We start from the raw sequence: 22,427 nt of genomic DNA on the forward strand, positions 1-22,427 counted from the left end.
AACCCCTAAGTTGAGGTTTTTAATAGAGTCTGAGGTTGGTGATTAAACATTGCACCACCTGATCCCTGTCAGATGCCGCTAACTTGGACTGCTGCTTCATCAGACAGGTATGAGGAGGTCTATGTCATGAGGAGATCATGGATTAGTTCAATGGTCTATCCCTTATGTTGTCGCCATCTACTACAACTTGTACCTTTGTGATCTTTGTCACCAAGGAAATGCTCTGTGTACATTCGAGTTGAATACTCCTTTATACAGGGCACATGATGATTGTGTTTCCCCTTGCAAGCTTAGATTTGGTTATTTGTTCAGTGCATCTGTGAACAGCTCCATTGACTGCTTTGGAATAGGTCACCAGTGTTGGCATGGAAGGACCACAGGGCATAAAAAATGAATGCATGGCATCTACATGGGAGCTCCTTTGCACTGAATGTATACCCAAAAAGGACATTTTGGCTCTGGAAATGTGAATAAGCGTTTGTAGTATTTGCAAATTTGCCAGAGCAATCTAAATTATCAATTGCACACAACATAGAGAGGCAAGCAGAATGAGCAGACAAGTGGCAGATAGAATTTAATACAGGGAAGTATGAGGTGATGCATCTTGGCAAAAAGGATAGGGAGAGGCAAATTAGACTAAAAGGCACAGTTCCAATGAATGTTCTGAAGACGGTTCTTAAAGGCACCTTTGTGTTCATGTGCATAGACCTTTGAAGGTGGTTGCAGATATTGAGAGAGCAGTTAGCATATTAGTGATTAATCTGGCACCCTGGGCTTCACAAATAGAAGTATTGAGTACAGAGCAAGGGAGTTATGCTGAACCTTCATAAAGCTCTTTCAGGTCACAACTATAGTCCAGCTCTGGTCACTGCACTCTATGAAGGATGTGAGGCTCCTTGAGAGGGTGCAGGGGAGATTTACCAGAATGGTTCCAGTGATGAGGGATTTTAGCCACAAGGTTAGGTTTAGCCACAAGGAAAAGCTGGGGCTGTTCATGTCGAAGCAAAGGAAGTTGAGGGAAGATTTGATAGAGGTGTACAAGGTTATGACAGGTTTAGATAAGACAGCCAAATGAAAACTGTTCCCATTAACTGATGGTATAAGGATTAAGAGATACATATTAAGGTTTTGGACTAGAGATGCGAGGAGAAGGGTTGAAAAGAATTCTTTTACGCAGTGAGTGACAATGACCTGGAACGTACAGCCCACGAGGTTGAAGTGGAGATGATAAATGTTTCAAAAGGAAATTGAATGGGGACTTGAAGGGAATAAACTTGCAGAGCTGTGAAGATAGAACGGGGGAATGGCGTTGCTTGGCTTGCTCTTCAGAGAGCTGGCATAGACTTGATGGCCTGAATGTCATCCACCTGTGTCATTATAGCTCGATGGCCCAGGGGGTGTGGGATAGCAGGCAGTGGGGAGGGTTGCTGGGGTGGGGGTCATAAAATTGGATGCCTTTGCAGCAGCCTACTCACCCTCGCCCACTCTCACTGTGGTTTTAGCAGCGGCAGGGTAGGGGTTGGGCAGCCTGCTTGCTCATGGGCCAATTAATGCCCTTAAGTGGCCACGCCTCTTCCTGTCGCTGCTGGAATTTACAAGTACTGGAGGTTGGGGGGATGCTGATACCAAGTATCCAGGCTGCCAAGTGAAACCTGGTGGACAAAAACAGTGCATTTTTGGGGCCTCCTAAGCCCTGCTGAAGGTGTGAACTCCCACCTGCACCACGCCCTGCCCCCCATCACCCTTCTTGCTCCCTCACCGGAGGCTGCAGCCTGGCCTTGGTAAGATTCCGGACTCATCTCACAGCCTTTGCTTCATCGCTGAACATCTTCCTCGGAGACTGGCTGCAGTCCCAGCAGTGGCCACTGCACCTGGTGGCACTGCTGGAACAAGAGAGCTGCCAGCCATTTGTTTGGCTGGCAGCTCTCAGAAGCAGGACATCCTTCCCGATGGGGGTAGAAGGCTTTTTGGCCGTTAAATATATTCTGGACAAGTGGAGGTAGACTCACACCCACCCCCAGCTCCGATGTTTACACAGGGGGTCGGTCCCTGCCCCCAGTGTAAAATTTAGCCCTGTGACTCTAAATTTAACACTGCTAGCCAAACCCTAAAGGAATTTTCATCCTTACTGCTTTGGGGCCGTGCCAATGGCATCAGCACTGACAAATACTCTGGGTAAGTATGGCCAAAAATGATCAGCGCCATCCATCAACCAACACTAGTGTGAGCAGTACAGCACCAATGATAAATGGGGAAAATATTGTAATAAAGTTTTGTAACGGTAATCTTGTTTCAAGAATCCAATTTGAACAGGTCAGGCCGAATGATTAGTCACGTCGTGATTCAATATGGGCCACAGCAGGCTGAGAAAACATCAAATAAGATTCAGGAGGGTATCCTTTATGCATGTGACTTCAGTGAGGCTCATGTTCGGCACCAATTCTCATGGAGGCCAAACTTTCTTTGCCATATAATGTGGCACACTCCACCCATGGCGGGTAGACTTCCAGTTTATCTCTTGCCCCGGTTGAGGCTCCACACTGTGGGCAGAGCTTTGCAGAATCGCACCACCCCATCTCCCCCGCCCATGTCCTTCGCCCATTAATGACCCTGTCTTCAGCTGTTGCTTGTTATGGCAGTCGCGAAGCAGATGTAACAACACGGGGTGGCAGTTGTAAGCATTTGGGAATGCCTTGGTTAGAGTACACTTGAAGCGCTGTATGCCATTTTCAGCAAGAATAGTGAAGCCCTGGAGAAAGTACTGAAAAGATTCACAAGAATGTTGCCAAAATTGAGAGAATTCAACTATCAGGAAACATTGAGTAATCTGGTGGCCTATCATCTTTAATCTCCATCTTACACTGTCATCTCTGTCCTTGATCTGCCTCACTCTTCCAGTGAAACTCAATGCAAACTTCAGGACACAGCACCTTTTTAATTAGATACTTTGCAACCTTCCAGACTCAACATTGAGTTCAACAGTTTCAGAACATAATCGCTGCTGAATTTTGTTTCTTTGGCTTGTTTCATTATTTTTCGTTCAATCAGCAGCGCACCCGCTCTGGGCACATCTTTTGGGAGGGATTTTCTGGCCCTGACGCCAGCGGGCATTGTTGCAGGCAGGATGGGAACATTTGGATAGCTGTTACGGCAATGCCCGCCGGTGTTAGGACCGGAAAATCCCGCCCTCTGTTTCTTTATTTCTCGTCCCATCACCTTTCCCTTTGGCTCCAGGAGACTAACTCTTCTGTTGTTCACTCTCTCCTGACTTTCACCCTCTCACGGACCTTCCTTTTGTCCTTAATTAGACCATTCCACCCCTCACTCAAAACGCCTCTAGCGTTTCCCAGTTCTGATTGAAAGGCCACAGACCTGCAACGGTTAACTCTGTTTCTCTCCACGGACGCTGCCATAACCGGCTGAGTGTTTCCGGCATTTTCCGTTTTTATTTTATGAGCAGTGTGGAGCTCTCTTTTTTTTTAAAGGTTTCACATTTGTGGGAGTGCCTACAACAAAGGAGACATAAATAGAAGGTAATAGAAGATAACCATTACCAGAACAAATAAACAATTCAGGAGGAATATCTTTACTCAGAGTGGTGGGAATGCGGAGTTAACTGCCACATGGAGTGGTTGAAGCCCATGTCATTAAAGCCTTTAAAGCCAGCGCTTGATGTATTCACAAGGGAGAAGGCAATAAAAGGATATGGAGGGCAGGGCAGGAAGGGACAATTAAAATGGGCAGAGGCTGATCTAATGTATAAACACTGGTATAGACTACTTGGGCCAAATGGTCTGTGCTGTAGGTTGTATTTCATTGTATCTAATGCTGTGTTTAAGGTTGTGTGCCCAATTGTCAGCTCGTGGGCAGAAGCTTTCAGCATGGGTTTGCATTGAGTGGGACCCTATGAGCAGAATTTTACATTGCCCCACGGGTAGGTTTGTAGGCAGCGGTGGGTGGGTGGGGTGACCATAAAATTTCTCAGGCGGTCTTCCGCTGAGTTCCCGCCCACCCCAACCTCTCCACAAATTTTACGTTTGCACAGGCGGAGCCTAGGCCTGCCCGCCCACCCTTGTATCAATTGAGGCCCTTAAGTGGCCAATTGTTGATCACTTAAGATCCATTTCACGCCCAGGCTCAATTTTCAGGCCGGCAGGAGGAGTTCAATAGCTGGAGGAAGCCTGAAATGAACCGTGTTCAGGCCTCGTGGGGGCGGTCGGAGAGGGGGTGGGGGGAGGTGGTGGGGGGGTAGTGCGCCTCTATCAGCAGCCTCCTTTTAACATCGGGCATTCCCTCATAAGGTTTGACTTCTGTGGGGGACACCCTCACCCCCAACCCCCCCCCAGCACCTCCACCCCTCTCTGCCCGCTCCCCTGGGCCTCACCTCCCTTCCCCACCCTGAGCCCCCGCCGCCCCCACCTCCCCCCGGCTTTCCTGGTCCTGGGCTACCAGGGCTTCAGTTTTGGGGACTACATGCAGTCCCAGTCCTGTCCACTGCAGCTTCTGGCGCTGCAGGGACCAGAGAGCTGCCGGCCAATCAGATTGGGGTGCCACAACCTGAGTGTTTCCAGCACTTTCCATTTTTATTTTATGAGCAGTATGGAGCTCCTTTTTAAAAAAGTTTCACATTTGTGGGGGAGTCTACAACAAAGGAGACATAAACAGAAGGTAATAGAAGATAACCATTGACAGACCAAATCAACAATTCAGGATTGAATTTCTTTACTCAGAATGATGAGAATGTGGAGCTAACTCCCACGTGGAGTGGTTGAAGCAGATATCATTAACGTCTTTAAAACCAGCTTGATGTATTCACAAGGGAGAAGGCAATAGAAGGGCAGGAAGGGATAATTAAAACGGGCAGAGACTGATCTAACGTATAAACACTGGCAAAGACGACTCAGGCCATATGCTCTGTGTTGTAGGTTACATGTCATTGTCACCCAAGTGAGGGGTGGAAATCCTGTCTCCAGGGCAAATGGTATTGGCGAGGATGTGTTACCTGTCGACATTTTGGATTGGGGGGGGAAGGGAAACCCTGCCATCCTAAAAATCCTGGCCTATCTATTCAGGGCAAACTCAGCAGCAATTATTTGAATTATTTCTCATGGCAAGAGAAGGTCATAAACTTGGGTAAGGATTTAAGAAAATGCTCATGATTAGTGAAGGCAGATTCTGTACACTATGTTTAGTCACAGAAGCTGACCTGTTACCCTCTCTTGTCCTCTGGACCTTTCCAAAGAAAATCACAGCCGTTTCAATGCTCTAGCTAATACATCTGTTTGAATAGTTTCAGTAATGTCGTGAATAGCAGATTTCCTTTGCAATAATCAGCAGTCAGTACAAAAGCAGAATTCAATACATTGGAACATTGGAATTCTGTCACGAGATGAGAGAGCGTTTTAATGAATTAGGAGGTTCGGCTTTCCAATCTCCTAAATCAACACTAATTTCATATTTCAATGCTGGAAACAATATCAATGATTTCACCAAAAAAATTCAAGTGTCACTTTTTAAAAAATTGATAATGATTGACAGGAAACTCTAACCAATCAGACAGAGTTAGCATGAGATGGGACCCAGTGGGCTGGATTTTACGTTTCTCGTTGGGGTGAGGGAGGGAAGCTGAGTGGTCCACTCACTCCTGCCCCCGCTATCTCAGCTGGCTCCCAGTCAAGCTTCAGATGGCCAATTAGAAACCATCTGGCAGGAAGGAGGCCAATTAGATGTGCAAACGCAGGGACTCTGCTCCCAATCGGGAATGGAGGCTGGGAAGTCATACAACAGAGGGGTAATGCTGTAAGCAGGGTCCCTCATGGCTATGAGTTCAAAGGTCCCCTGCTCTCAGAATGTCACTTGCTTTTTTTTTATTTGAAGGCTCAAAAAAACTCAAAAATGAGTTTTAATAAAAAACATACTGATGCTTCCCAATAGAATCCGTTGCTACATTCAGTCATGATCCTGGTAACAGGCCTTTTCTTTCACCCTTGTGCCACCTCGTCATCGGTACCGTAACACACTCCAAAACCTTTCCACGGCCAATGTCCATTGAATGCAGCAGGCAATGAAAAATTGCGAGACGATTGGGTACTTAACAAGCTGGAGAGATGCCGATCTCTGCACCCGCTCGCCTTCCCTAATTTTGGAGAGCAGCCTGATGACGTGTATTGCCAACCCGGCATCATCACGGGCTATCTTACTTTTGCGTGAGAGGGATGGGGGCAGCTCGTCTGATCTGCACACGTGGCCCCTGACCAACAGCTGCAGAAATTGTGATCCAACCGAGTAACTTCTCTTCATTCCAGAAAGGCAGTTTGTTTACAGTGGTGCCACCAGTTTGAGCCCAAGCTATGCTTCAGGTGAATGGGAGGTTAAGGCTGTGTGACCACAATAAGGACTTGTGAAAATTACAAGGGTGGAGTAAGATTGGTATTCAGTGGTAGCACAACCTGGCCAATCGTGAATCAACGGCCCATCTTGCACGTACTTGATCAAATCAAAAGGAAAGATCCTTCTGTGCTGTACCAGTCCTGTGATTTTGAGATTCTGTGATAATTGGGCAGGGTATTAGATGAGCTGCTTATTCATGTTCGCCGATTCCACGAGCATTTATAACAATACGAGTGGTGGTTGGTCACCGGACGCCTTGGGTTCGAGTACTACATGCTGTCCTGGTTTCCATACTTAACAAAGAGTGTTAAAGCCCTGTTGGAAAGCTGAACATAGCTACAAGATGTGACCAGATCTAAGAGTATATGACTTATCAGGAAAGATCAAACAGGCTGGGGCTCTTTCTTGAGGAAAAAAAGACTTGAGAGAGATTTGACTGAGGCCCTTAGAATTATGAAGGGGCTTAATAGGGTAGTTGTGGACAAACTTGTCGGGGAGTCTGCAGCAATGGCTGTGGCTCCTTTTAACGTGAAAATGTATTGTCTTATTCCATCAGTGAAGGGAAGAAGGAAGAATGTTTTTCTCCCCTCTGAAAATGTATCGCTATTTTTCTTATGAATAAAACAGCGGCATATTTTCAATCCAGTTAAGTTATGTATATAAGCAGGGCATCTTACCTACTTACTTAGTGTGCGAGGTGTCAAGTGTTATGGGGATTTTGATTTAGCAGACTATTAATAGTCGAATCTGCCTTGACACAAACCATGCAGTAAACCTGTTACAGCTCTGAGGGTTTCCACATAGAAGGAGAAGTAAAAGTGACTGCACTAGTTACAGAGCATATACCTAGATTGATATTCCCTTTTAGTATCTTACAGGATACTAGTGTCTTCTGCTATTTGGGATTTAGGGGGGAAAGGGATTCCGTGGTGTGCTTAAACTATAAATCTGCTTTATAGCACAGAGAGGACAGAGAGAGAAAGAAAAATGTATTGAACCGTAGCAACAAATAAATCATTCTACTGAAAACTCATTTGCCATGAGAAAAGAGAAGCTGTTCATCATCTTCCACATGTTCTATAATGCTAGTGTAATATTAATTCAGGTCCCAACAGATCAATTTGGCATGTGAACAGTTACTAATTGCCAATATGTGTATCCTGTGACATCATTCAAAATGATCACATTGCACAAATTGTTGCTCAGCTCCACCACCAACCCCCCCTTAACCTACCTCCAAAACTTACATAACTGCTTTAATTCCATTGTCAATCAATAAGCATCACTTTCACTGACTTTGTTAGCTGGAAATAACCCTTACTAATTCAAAAGGGTCAATTTCTTTATTGACCTGTAATGTGCTAGCCTCCTCTCCCAGCCACTCACTCATATTACCTCCTCAGGGCACCAGAGTGAGCTCTGACAGTAATAACCTGCAATCATTGATCAGCACAGCATTCGTCAAAGGGAGCACACCTCCAGTTTTGACTTGGCTCCACTCCATAATAAACAGATACCCCAGAAGTGAGTTTAAGCTGTCCCATGATTCCCAGTGAATATTGGCCAACCTCTTGTTGAAAGCCTCTGGTGACTTAAAAGGGAAGAGGGCACCTCAGCTGTTGGTGTAACCTTGCATGTGCTTTATTTTGTTACCAGTGTAAGATACAGGAAAGTCAGATTTAATCTGCAGTAAAACGCTTGCATTTATATATGCCTTTCACAACCTCAGAACACCTAATAATGCGCTTTAGTTTACTTTTGAACTCTAGTCACTTTTGTAATGTAGGAAATATGTCAGCTAGTTTGAACACGGCAAGCTCCCACATACAGTAATATGTTGATGAGATAATTTGCTTTTTTGGTTAAAGGATAGACATTGGCTTAGACAACAGAGAAAATTCGCCTGTTTTTTTTTTTGAATATTGCCATGTATCTTTTACATCCACCTACGATGGTGTAGATTTAACAGCTCAACTGGAGGTTGGCACCTCTGCCAGTGCACTCCCTCAGTACTGCACTGAAATCTCAGCCCGGATTAGGTGCTCAAATCTCTGGAGTGAGACTTGAATCCACAACCTTCTGACACAGGTGAGAGTATCCATCTAGAGCGCCAACTCACAAACAGATCAACAGTGCTATGTCCAATTTTAATGTAAGTCAGTATGTAAATACGCTTTGCTGCAAGGTCAGTCATTTCTGTCATTCTGTCTCCTGCAGTAGCTGCATCAGCATCGATTGTGCGAGAGTGTGCTATATACCTTAATGCAACAACCATTGAAAAGCTTGCAGGGCTTTCAGGAAAAAGCAGAAGATTGCGTCTAGCTTCAAAGGGTCAGCACAGGCATGATGACTCAAATGGCCACCTTTGGTACTGTAAGCTTCTATGATCCAACCATCACCAAAGGTCACCATCGTGACTGCCAAGTTGCCACATACTGAGGCAAACTAAAAACCTTCATGATCACAAATGGTGAAACCATTTGTGCAGTTTTGGTTCCCTTACCTCAGAAAGGATTTTATTGCCTTGGAGGGAGTGCAACAAAGGTTCACCAGACTTGTTCCAGGGATGGAGGGACTGTCTTATGAAGAGGGTCTGGGGAAACTGAGCCTGTATTCTCTAGAGTCTCGAAGAATGAGAAGCGATCTCATTGAAACCTACAAAATACTTAAAGGAACAGACAGGGTAGATGCAGGTAAGATGTTTCCCCTGGTTGGGGAATCCAGAACCAGGGGACACAATCTCAAAATAAAGGGGAAGCCACTTAGGACCAAAATGAGGAGAAATTTCTTTACTCAGAGGGTTCTGAATCTTGGGAATTCTCTACCCCAGAGGGCTGTGGAAGTTCAGTCATTGAATATGTTTAAGGTAGAGATTGATAGATTTCTGATTAACAATAACATAGAGGGTTATGGGCATAGTGTGCACAAAAGGTATTGAAGTGTTCGATCAGCCATGAACACACTGAATGACAGAGAAGGCTGAATGGCCTGGATGGTCTTCTCCTGTTCCTATGCTCCTATGTTTCTAACCATCTCCTCCAAGGAGCATGTTGCTCCTTGCTCTCTCAAAAGTGTGGGCTTAGGTACAAGTTCAGCAACCCTACAACATGCTTTCTGTGTGAGCTTAGAAGAAGATGAAGAAACCTCTGAGTCTTCCCCCTGAAGTGTAAGCCAAATGCCCGTTGAATGACCCCTAATAAGCAATTAGTTGGCGATGAAGGAGTTGCAGGCTTTGGACCTACGTCACTTGAGATTCTTCGGACGCCCTGTGACTGCTAATAGAGGGTTAGTTAATTACTTGTTTCCTTAAAAAGAAAAGTTCTTGTGTAACAAGAATGCTCCTGCAACTCTGTGGGTGTCAAAATCTTTCTCAGGCATCGGGACTTAACTGAGCCACCTGAAGGCTCAGCCAAGCCAATGAGGTCCCCCTTCCCATTGATCAAAGGATCTCTTGATTTAGGAAAGTGCCTGACCCTGGGCCCAGAATTTAGCCCATAGTCAATAGGGTTCCAGTGGCCAGAGAACGTACCCTCAATATGAACAAAATATGTTGTTTTTTGAAGGTTTTCTCAATGAAAAATGTCGTTCAATGAAATGGCTCCATGAAATCCGTGGAGAGTATCAAGCACATCAGTGAATTCAGCTGTGGAATTCAGCTCCACTGGGGAACACCAAGTGAGAGATGAAATAAGATAAACAAGGAGGTGAAGATAAGTAATAATAAAAAAGTGACCTGACCCTCGAATTAATTAAAGATGGTATCTATTTTGTTTTAAGTGAATGCACTTTTGCTGCAGATTTTATGAAGTTGCAGCACAGCAGAGTCTTGCTGCAGTGTCTTCCTTTACTTGCCGCAGCATGCCCAGGAGCTTGACTGTAGTGGGTCTGATAGAAAACTTAATTCAAAGCTTGACAGTTCTTGCTATGATTTACAGTCTGCCAGTATGCCAGTTACTTCTGGTGTGATCCACAGGATGTTTCCAGGGCTTGTGACTGCATAACCAGCACAGTGCTTTCCAAAGTAAACATGGCTGAAAGGGCCGAGACAGAGGCAGACAGCTCTTCTGTATCAACTTACCTTACACTTGGGATGCTCAATTACTGCATCGGAACTCCTTCAAGACTTTAGCAATCAACCTACCAGAAACTATTAGTTTAATTGACATGATGTGCTCGTTCAGGGTATGAGCCTTTGTCTGAAAGTCGACATTCATAAATCATTCCATTTCAGTTTTCTGTGTAATTCTCAGACCTTAACAAGTGATGCAAATAATATGGCAATCGCATTTGTTCTTTTTCATTAAAGGTTGGCAGATGGTCAAGTTAAAAAAAAATTGTTTTCCGGATGTGGGTGACAGTGAGAAGCACCCATGAGAATATGCTCCTGTATCTTCTCTTTGAAGATCTGAAGGCCTTGCATTTATGATGCTCCTTCAATGGAGTTGGGCGGGCAGTTCTAGGATTTGATCCAGCAACAATGAAAGAGTAGCGATTGTATGTCTTGGAGGGTGGATCATGAGGTTGCCCTCCTTGCCCTTCTTTGTGGTTGAGATTGCTGGGGCTGGAAGATGCCATTGGAGTTAAGCCTGGTGAGTTGCTGCATAGCAGCCTATGGTTGTGCACGCTGCATCTGCGGCACTGGGGAGTGTTGGTTATTGGATTCCAATGAGAGGGTTGCCAAACAAGCCAGCGCTTTGCCCTGAACTTTCCCAGCTCTGGCCACGGCAGAAGTAACGACCTCCTGCCCACCCTGATGGCTTCATTCCATTTAATAAACACATGTAAATCACAGTGCAGTCATCAGTTAAATGGAAAATCATCCCAAGTCACATCTGTTCACTGTTTTTTCCAGACTAACACAGTGGACTAGGGTAAAGTGGGTCGATCTTAGACCTTACCAGGTGTGTGGTATAACAGGTGATGTGGGTATGAAACTGAAAGCAAGAGATGCAGCTATTTGGGTGGGCAGAACTAACTTAGAAGAGCAGGGCAGGGCACACAGTTGCTGAATGACCCATGGGCAAATGGACACATTTTTAGGCAATCTTGTGATACAGACAATATATAGTGCATTTAATGGCTACTCTCTTAGCCTACCTGCTCAGAACTGAAGTACGTCATGAAGGGGCAGTGCAGGGCTCATAGGCTGATGGATATTGGTGAATGCAGTGGGTTGAAACACCTAAACACTGTGACCGTTGAAAGTCATTAGAGTGTTCAGTCAAGCTACTCTGGGTTGAATGTAAATCTGTGCCTGTGAGGGATGAAACTCATTACCCCCCCCCCCCCCCAACCCCTGTATTATTTACATTATTTGTTAATGTATTGAGAAGAACTTGATTCTAGCTTTAACTGGTATTGCTGTCCAATGGTTTGACTCTAGAATATCTGTAATTACTTGATACATATAGGATTATAACATTAAACTTAATATTATAGGATTATAAACCATAATTGGACTTTGGGTCAATTATAATCATCATCAATGTCACTTATTTCAAACAGCTAACATTGTTTTACCTCAGGAAAACAGTACAAATGATATGAAGATTTTATCTTTAAAGTAAAGACTAAATTAATCTAGACTAATCTAGACGGAGTACAACATATATCGTGCAAATTCATGAATGGGCCTAAGGCATTCCTGAAGAGTGCCCAGTCTACCTCCAATTACCCTGGAAGGGTAAGATGTCTCAAAAATTTGAGCAACAGGTGAAGCTAGCTGTTCCTGTGCGGTAGCAACATGAGTAGTATTCGCCACTAACAGGATGCTGTCATCAACCCAAAAAGACGTTCTGTAATTGAATAATGAGGAATATGAATTTCAGTGCTGGTGTGATGCCAGGTATGTAGGTCATACATCCCAATGACTGGTGGATTGTATCAGACAACATGTCCCTTTGGCTGTAGCCAAAGTACAAGCAGCCCGCACTTGCAAAATTCAAAACATGGTGTCCAACATTAGTTGTGATTCCACAATTGGACAGTGCTTGCTAAACAATCCTGATTGTGCTAAGAATTACACTGACACCAATTTAAAATTATCAGTTGGGCTCGCAGTGTGGCTCACTTAGACTTGTTAGAAGCTACATATATTCACACACGAGATTCTTACTTTGCAGGCAGAAGGAGCATGTCCACGTATTGAGCCCTTTTCAACTAAACAAAAGCTTGGGGAACAGCCATTCCCTACTTCATTCCCCACGGCAATGCCTTGACCAATCTGAGTCGACCTGCCTGGTTTGAATTTGAACAAAAGCTTGGCAGTTAACTGTTTCCTGGTGCATCCTCTGGGGCAACACCTCTACCAATCAGAGTCTACTTGCCAACCAATCAGCACTGACTTCTCATGCAGTATAAACTGTTGTTTCCTTTACAATTGGTATTCTTGCAAACTGTCCTGATGGCCGCAAGACAAAAAACTTTGAGACAGCATGTCTCTTTTTTCAGCAATACTCAAGAGAGGACATTCCAGTCATAGCGTAAAAAAGATGGAGTGATCTACATTGACTGGTTTTCCAGGAACAGTGGACAGTTCCTTCTTTCTTCTTCATGTTTTCCTCCGAATTGGAAGTTGCAACTGCTCTAGAATTTGACTATACAACTGACTGAAACTTCAGTACAGAATGAGCTGACTGTCGACAGTGTTGTCTTGGAGGAAAGGTGAAATCAAGACTCTTGTGTATCCGCTTAATTGGACATAAAATGTTCCATGGCACTATTTAAAGAAAAGCTGGGGAGTTCTCTGCTGTGGTGACCTGCTAACCCCCATTTTATGCCTCCACTGATAACAGAAGTGTTGCCATGATATAATCGGGAAGAGTAGCATAGTGTTACTGGACTAGTAACTACTTGAAAGGCCCCACAAGGCAATGGGTGGGGAGAGGAGGCGTTTACATACAATTAATAAATAAATCTGGCATAAAATGCCATCCTGACCTGGGCATGTGACTTCAGATCCACAACAATGTGGTTGACTCTTAACTGCCCTCAGAAATGGCCCAGCAAACCACTCAGTTGTATCAAAACACTACAGGAGAAAGCACTCTGGGTGTACCGATACCGCATGGACTGCAGCAACTAAGGATGCAGCCTACCACAAGGGTAATTAAGGATGGGCAATAAATGCTGCCCTTGACAGCAATGCTCACATTCCAAAATAAATAAAAACAAGGGGGTCTTAATGTTGTGAATTCTAAGATCCCAGGGCCATTGCAGCAAAACTCTCCTTGTGAATTCAGCAGCAGGCTGCTACAGTCAAGTTCCCAGGAAGGTTTCTGCTTGCTCGTCCAAGCCAAGTAACATATGGGGTGGAATTTTATGGCCCTGTCATTAAGGTGGGGAGGGGGGTCAGAAAATGCAGCGCCGTTCAAAACTCCATTGACTTCAGTGCGAACGGAAGATCCCATTGGTGGGGGGGGCCCTTAAAGCTCCGCCCACAAAGTGGAAATGGCTGGAAGCGCTTGCCCTTGCCTTCACATGGACTCTGTTGTGATATAATTGTGGCAGTCAATTTGCACACGAGGTCCCACAAACAGCAAGGTGATAACGATCATATAATCTGTATTCAGGTATTGGTTGAGGGATAAATATCGTCCAGGGCACCGGGGAGAACTCCTCTGCCCTTTCAGATGGGGCCTCAGTTTAACATCGCATCCAAAAGATGGCGCCTCAAACAGTGCAGTGCACTGTCAGTCTCCGAGGGTCTGAACACGTCTCTCTGACTCAGAGGCAAATGTGCTACCACTGAGCCATGGCTGACACCAAATGGTTATATAAAGATTTCCATCTACTTCTTCAGGTTTACCAAGCCGCAGTTCCGGCCTGGAAACCCTGAAGTTGAAGCATCAAGCACACCTGTCCAAGTCCCTTTTTCTCTTTCAAGTGAAGCAATCCCCTGATGCAGTGGGCTACAGGTTCTTCGCCATTCTTGAGGTGGACTCTCCAACCACCCCTCCCCTCCCCGCAGTTTTGCCTGGTTATGTGCTTCTTCAACTGGGTGGAGAGTGGGTGCGTGGGTCACCCAGACAAATCACCAGAGACTGCCTAATCTTGAAGTCGAGGCTGCAAGTGGTGTCTGCACTCCTTCCTTGCCAGGCTGATTTGCAGAGCCGAGCTCACTGAAGTATGCAGTGCAATAACTGGGGTGGCTTTAACTAACCTGACAACCAACCTCTACTGACCTGCTTAAAAAGAAAACCCAGGCAGAGGGAGACATTAAAATTTTTCTGACATCGGAGTGTCTTTTTGTGGCGCCGAATGCTGGAAATTGGTCAACAGGTTTGGTTTGTAAAGATATGTTTTCTGGCCTTGTGTACACGACAGATGTTGGAAAACTGATATTCGTCCATAAAATTTAATGACATGCAAATAGGCTTGAGTAATGATCTCTCATATTTACTAAATTTTACCTAGTCATTGGAGGATAACAACCTCCAACAGAATAGGGTCATTGTAAGTTATTTTGTAGGATATTGTGAGTGGATGTCCCTCAGTTACATGGGTAGTTGTGTGACCTGGTGTGTATCTTTTGAGCAAGGCAGGTTAGACTGGGAATACTTGTCAGTCAAGTAGCTAACCCGCTAAACTGAATCTGCCCTGGCATTCTGAGGTTCAGCAATCTATCCCAGTATAATCTCATCATCCCAGCCTCAGCAGTGGAACGCTGGGTGGCTGTTTTGCTTCAGCGTTTAAGATCTCAAACACATGCCAGGGATTTACTACTGCCGCTCTCATGATGATGTCCAATGCCACTCCATTCATAAAAATCTCTGGCAATCAGCTATGCTTTATGCCTTGGACGTGCTGTCTGGAATGAGTGCAGCAGATTCACAAAGTCAGAGGGAATGTTTTTCCACCTTTGTTCAAATGAATGAACATTTTTTAAACTTGTCCCTGCCATTTTCGCATTCACAAGTCGAGAACTCATTACTCGATTACACCGGTGAATTGCCAACGAGACACATAAACAGCAGAAATCTAACACCAGTGGGATTTCTAAATTACTACAAGCGTGGTACAGCTTGCCAGGTGACAGTCAAGTTTATAAATCATTTGATGCAATTATTTGGCTTCATTTTGGTTCAAAACTTGGGTAATAACGTGAGTTCCTCGTCAGTGTTTGCACACATCTTCTGCAAAATCCACCCAGTTACTCAAATGCAGAGCACCAGTTCGGTGCTTCAAGAGGTGATCTGTTTGATGTCATTGAATCAGAATCTGCTAGAAGGCTGCAGAAAATGACAGACAACAGCAGGTAACGTTGAATAAAATGGGTTATTCCATTATGAATGTAATTATTGCAAAATGCACTGTAATTGCTGACTCTTTTTCAACTAAGCCGGGTAGTGGTGGCAGGTCTGATTTTATGAGCTCTGTTTTAAGTTGTTCTTATTTTGTGCATATTGTACCGTGAGCTGAGCTGCGAGAGTGCTGAGGAGATCGTTATTTGCTTGCACATAGGAAATGGAATGTTTCTGCAGCAAGCATTAGCACAGAAAATGAGTCTAAGTCTGTTTGTCCACAAGTGTTTGTTTAGTTCCAATTCTGGGAGACTGTTAATAGCGATTCGACTTCTGGCAGTAAACTATAGCAACCGCCTGCATTTATCTAGTGCTTTTAATGTAGCAACATGTTCCAATCCGTGTTATTAAACAAAATTTGACACTGTTACGACTGGTCCCTGGGCGAGGTTCCCCCAATTTCTTATGATCCCGGATGAGGTACCCCAAATTATTACGCTCCACAGTGAGGAGGGATGAATTGGCCCCCCTTCTTTATTCAACCCCCTCGGTTGGTCACAGCAAGATTAATTTAAAAAGGATCCCTTCCCTCATGGATACCTTTTCCCAGTCCAAATGTATTTATGGTTTAAAAGGAGGCAAGTTAACCAGGTTGCCTTGAGTTAAAGAAAGAGTGAGTTTATTAGTTACTAAGACATGAGAGAATAAAAATAAAAATACAATGCACACACATGCACAGATTAGAAATGAAAAGTGAGTGCAGAAATAAAAACTTAAAAGATATACGAATCAGTCTTTGGCTGGTCCACGAGGATTAGATGATGAAACCTTGTGGCCATTAAGTTGGGTGATTCCGGTAGAGCTGACTGGGCAGCTGAGCAGTTGGGTTGGAGATTCATGGTTCTGCAGGTTAGCTGAAAGGAGTTGTCCTGTTTCCTTTTCAATTGTGGCTCTGCTGACTTGTGCATTCTGGCAATCAAAGAGAGAGAGGACTTTTTTAACTGCAAGTGCGGGGATGCCGAATTGATGTTCTTCAGCTGTGACCTTCATGGTACACCCTCACACACCAGGCCTGGAACACCTAAACTAGCACATAGAGACCAAGATTGCACTTGGCTTTTAACCCCTTTTCTTGTGAATTCCTGGAAGGGATTAAAGCAAACATGTCTTTAACCCAGAGATAAAAACAAAAAACTGTGGATGCTGGAAATCCAAAACAAAAACAGAATTACCTGGAAAAACTCAGCAGGTCTGGCAGCATCGGCGGAGAAGAAAAGAGTTGACGTTTCGAGTCCTCATGACCCTTCAACAGAACTGATTTTTCTTTACAATGAGAGGGGTGAAATATAAGCTGGTTTAAGGTGGGGGTGGGGGGTGTTGGGTTGGGGGAGAGAAGTGGAGGGGGGTGGTGTGGTTGTAGGGACAAGCAAGCAGTGATAGGAGCAGATCATCAAAAGATGTCACAGACAAAGACATCTTTTGATGATCTACTCCTATCACTGCTTGCTTGTCCCTACAACAACACCCCCCCTCCACCTCTACAACTCCACCCCCCCCACCCCACCACCACACCTTAAACCAGCTTATATTTCACCCTTCATTGTAAAGAAAAATCAGTTCTGTTAAAGGGTCATGAGGACTCGAAACGTCAACTCTTTTCTTCTCCGCCGATGCTGCCAGACCTGCTGAGTTTTTCCAGATAATTCTGTTTTTGTCATGTCTTTAACCCAGATCTGCCTTTTTTTCAACTCTTATCATGTCCACAGTCTGGGCTATAGCTCACAGGATATGGTTCCTACTGAGACAGTAATCAGCCTTCATTATCTCTGCAACCACAGGAGATTATGGTTCAGTTTTTGCACTGCATCTTTTCCTTTGACGTGTCTCTGCCTGAAGTAGGCCTTGGCACCCTTTTAGGGGCGATATCCTATTCTCTGGATTAGTTGGTCAAGTGTCATCCACATGGGAGTTTTCCAGCAAATGGTTACTTTACAGTCTCAGCCAGCTTTTGTTTTTAGGTCCTTTTTTTTAAAAAAAAACAACTGTCTTACTTAAATTCAAAATGCCCTTAAGTAATTTGGGGCTATGATCCGTGGTCATGACAACACCGAGCCACATAAGGAGATTTTGACCTAAATTTTCCAGTCCTGCCTACCGCAGGAATCATAGCGAGCAGGACAGATAATTTGATGGACCAGCAAAATATCCGTTGACTTCAGGTGGGAGCAGCGGGACCGGAAAACCCTGTCCGTTGGGAGAGGTGACCCAGTGCTTGGTCAAAAGTGTAGGTTTTAAGAAGCATGTTAAAAGAGGAGAGAGAGGTAGAGAGGCAGCAGTGCTTAGGGTGGGAATGACAGAGCCGATGCCTGATGCCACAGCTGCCAGTGGGGGTGGAGTGAAGCAAATCGGAGTGCACCAAAGGCCAGAATTGAAGTAGCAGAGGGCTTTTGGAGGGCTGTACGGTGGGGGAGATTACAGAGATAGGGAGGGGATGAAATCATGGATGGATTTGAACAAGATGAAGAGAATTTTAAACTTGGGGCAGTGGTGAACATGGAACCAATGTAGATGATTAAATTTGTGTCACTCCATAAAGGACAGGGCCTTAGATAAAAGCAAAATACTGCGGATGCTGGAAACCTGAAACAAAAACAAAAATTGTTGGAAAAACTCAGCAGGTCTGACAGCATCTGAGGAGAGAAAGACAGACTCATATGGACTTGAAACATTAACTCTGTCTTTCTCTCCACAGACCTGCTGAGATTTTCCAGCAATTTTTGTTTTTGTTTTTGTTTTAGAACAGGGCCTTAGGCTGGGATAAGGTCACTGCAGTCTTGGGGAATCCAAGCCCCATCCGTTTAATTTACAAAAGCAGCTATGGATCACATGCAACTCCTCAGGCTCCATTGTAACTCGCGATACAGGTGCAAACGGCTTCAAAATGGAATTGGTAGGCTTAGCTGTGAAGAGGGAAAGAATATTAAGAGCAAAGATATTATGTGAGTGTTAAATTAAAGAAGTGACATTAAAACAGCCCCATAGCCAGAAACCTGTCTCCAGTAGACTGTCAAACATTCTAAAATTCTTTCTCTCACTCCTTGCCCCATTCTCTCAATGAAAATTAAAAAAAAACATTTTTCCTGCTCTCCACCCAGAATGTTGTACATTCTACAGGGGCTGAACACACATGGTGGGGATGAGGGATGCTCGCTGCTGATTGACAATCATTCTGGCCAAGCGAGTTTTGTTAAAGCTGGCCAATCGGGTGGCTCCACTAGCTCCAATCTCTCTCACCTGCTTTGTGGGTCATTTTGCTGCATCTCTCCCTCCAGCTTCGTGGGCCCTGTTCCAGCCTCCTAGCCACTAAATGGGCTATTCTCGGCACCCCTTTCCTGCTCTCTAGTGATGGCCTCTTCCCTCCCATTCCTTCCTAGTATTGGTTGTCTCCCTCCCACTTCAGTACATGCCTCCCTCTCCCTGCCATTCAACACCTTTCTCCCTCTCCCTGAATCTTGATGCCTTTCTTCCTCTCCCCAGCACTTGACATCTTTCCCCCCACCCCTACACTTGATGCCTTTCTCCGTCCCCCCTATGCTGGACACCTTTCTCCCTCTCCCAGCACTCAATGCCTTTCTCCCTCTCCCTGACTCTCGGCACCTTTCTCCCTCTCCCCGACACTCAAAGCCTATCTCGCCCTCCCCGGCACTCGACACTTTTCTTCCTCTCCCCGGTACTCGACACCCCTCTCCCGATCTTCGGTTCTTGACCCCTTTCCCCCTCTCTCTGGTACTTGATGCCTCTCTCCCTCTCCTCTCTGATTTCCTCCTAATTGCCAAACTCCTTGTTGCTTCATGCTTGCAACCCTGTGGCTGTGCCCCTCGCAAGCTGCCCACTCGCAGCAAGGGCTTGGGAGAGGGGCAGCCAAGGGGTGAGGATGAAGCAATAAGGAGTTTGGCAATTGGGAGGAGGTTGGGAAGGAATGGGAGAGAGGTGTTGAGTACCAGCAAGAGCCGGGAGGAGGCAGCCAGTACTGGGAATGGGAGCAGTGTGGATAGCTCGCAGAGGGAAGGGTATTTGGGAAGCACAAGGTATCTCCCCCTTCCGTGTTTATATGTCCATTTCTTTGAGTTTTGTTCTGCTTGGATCTGCCACTTTTTTCAGCTCACACTCTAAATTGGTGTTCACGTAGGTTCGACTTGCCATTATCCATTCCTAACAGGGGTTATCGGAGAATGTGAGGTATTTCCAATCACTTTCATGAGGGTGTATTTTGGTGATGCTTCTACTGGGTTACGACTGGCATTATGTCATGGCAACAATGGCAATGGTTAATCCTTTAATGGCTTCTTTTCATGCTTGTCGATAAGAAAAATTCTTTTGGAGCTTTTTCTGCCCTGAGAAGTTTTTGATTATAATGTTTTGCCTCTGTGTGACCCTATGGGTGTGGCTGTACTCAAAAATCAGGAAAAATGTTGAAATGGTTGAAGGCCCAGCTTTCGTAAACTTGTATCTGTGTAACACATTCACACGTGTGAGGTGAGGAGATAAATATAATTGTGCTCTTTGTAACACATTGCAAACTTGATGTGAAAATGTACTGACACGCCAGTGCCTTCTGGTATTGTATGTTTACCCAGTCAATCTTTTCACTTAAGTCAATCCAGTTGGCTTCAACTGTACATAGACTCATAGACGTCTACAGCACTGAAGGAGGTCATTCGGCCCATTGTGTCCACGATGGTCAATAATGATCTGACTACATTAATCCCTTTTTCCAGCGCTTGGCCCATAGTCCTGGGGCTATGGCAATGCAAGTAAATATCTAAACACTTCTTAAATGTTACAAGAGTTTCTGACTCAACCACCCTTTCAGGCAGTGAGTTCCAGACTCCCGCCACCCTCTGAGTGAAAAGAATTTCTCCTTAACTCCCCTCTTAGCCTTCTGCCTCTTACCTTAAATCTGTGTCCCCTGGTTATTGACCCCCCTACTAATGGAAAAAGTGCCTTCCTATCCTCCCTATCTATGTCCCTCATAATCTTATACTATCTATCAGGTCCGCTCTCAACCTTCATTGCTCCAAGGAAACAACTCCAGCCTATCCAATCTTTCCTCATAGCTCGGACCCTCCAGCCCAGGCAGTGTCCTGGTAAATCTCCCCTGCACATTCTCCAGTGCAATCACATCCTTCCTATAACGTGGTGACCAGAACTGCTCACAATACGCCAGTTGTGGCCTAACTAGCATTTTATACAGTTCCAGCATAACCTCCCTGCTCTTATATTCTATGCCTTGGCTAATAAAGGCAAGTATCCCATATGCCTTCTTAACCACCTTAACTACCTGCCCTGCTGCCCTCAGGGACCTATGGATATGCAATCCAAGGTCCCTCTGATCTTCAGTACTTTCCAGGGTCCTACCATTTATAGTGTAATCCTTTGCCTTGTTAACTTTCCTCAAGTGCATTACCTCACACTTTCCTGGGTTGAATTCCATTTTCCACTGCTCTGCCCACCCGACCAGTCCATTGATATCCTCCTGCAGTTTACGGCTATCCTCCTCACTATTTACCACCCTACCAATTTTCGTGTCATCTGCAAACTTCTCAATCATACCCCCTATATTTAAGTCCAAATCACTTGTGTACACCAAAAACAGCAAGGGCCCCAGCACAGAGCCCTGCGGAACCCCACTGGAAACAGACGTCTAGTCACAGAAACATCCCCCTACCATCACCCTCTGCTTCCTGCCTCTCAGCCAATTTTGGATCCTTTGCCTTGGATCCCATGGGCTCTTGCTTTCTTGACCAGTCTGCCATGAGGGACATTATCAAAAGCCTTGCTAAAGTCCATGTAGACCACATCAAATGCATTACCCTCATCAACACTTCCATCAACCCCACCCCATCTAACATTTCCAGTTTAAAGAATCATTGAAGCTGCTAATGTTGGTTGGCTCCATTTTATTTCAACTGGTTCCAGTTTGCCTGCCAATTTATTCCAGCAGAAATCAGCTGGTCAGTAAGATTCAAAGGGTTAATTGAAATCAGCTGGGCAGGTGGAGTCATAATGGGTTTCTGATTGTAACTGCCAGTTATTCTGGTTATGTACAATTGAACAGGTCTATGAAGCAACTAGTTCCAGGAAGATTCAAATGGTTCCAGCTAAAGCTAACTGGGCAAGTAGGGATACCAACTGGGTTGCAGTTACTCGTCGCATCTCATTAAAACCAGTGGTGACCAGTTAATTCCATTGGCGATTGGTTACGCCCAGTTTATATTTCCAATGGGTTTTCCTCAGGGGATATCACCCTGGCAACACCAATATTCTGCCAGTTGCCTCTTTTAGGGGGATCTACAGCTCCACACCTATTTCAGATTGTAGGTGCCTTTAAATATGTAGATTAGGGTGCTATGACACGCATAAGACCACGATTGTCATTTTGGGATAGGACTGGTTGACACGAGTGCTGGACACTCACTGTCCAAATGCATTGGCATTGCAGCCAAATGGGCCTTGGAAAGGTGGACTTGAAATTACTGATACTTGGAGCAGGAGTGCTCCTCCCAGCTCTATGAAAACAACCTGGACCCCTTTGCCCCCCTTGCTCCTTCCTTCCTCCCTTCCTCCACCTGCGCTTACCTTGTTGTGGCTCAGGGACCTGGTATTGCGCTAACCTGAGTCTGGTGACCCATGCCGGGACACCTGTTTGGGTCAAGTAGTCAGGCTCACCAGTTCCATTTAGATGAGGCCCAGGTCTCAAGATGGCTGGCTGCCGGTGCCTACTAGCCACCCAGA

The sequence above is a fragment of the Carcharodon carcharias genome, chromosome 1, assembly GCF_017639515.1.
Source record: "Carcharodon carcharias isolate sCarCar2 chromosome 1, sCarCar2.pri, whole genome shotgun sequence".
Classification (NCBI taxonomy): Eukaryota; Metazoa; Chordata; class Chondrichthyes; order Lamniformes; family Lamnidae; genus Carcharodon; species Carcharodon carcharias.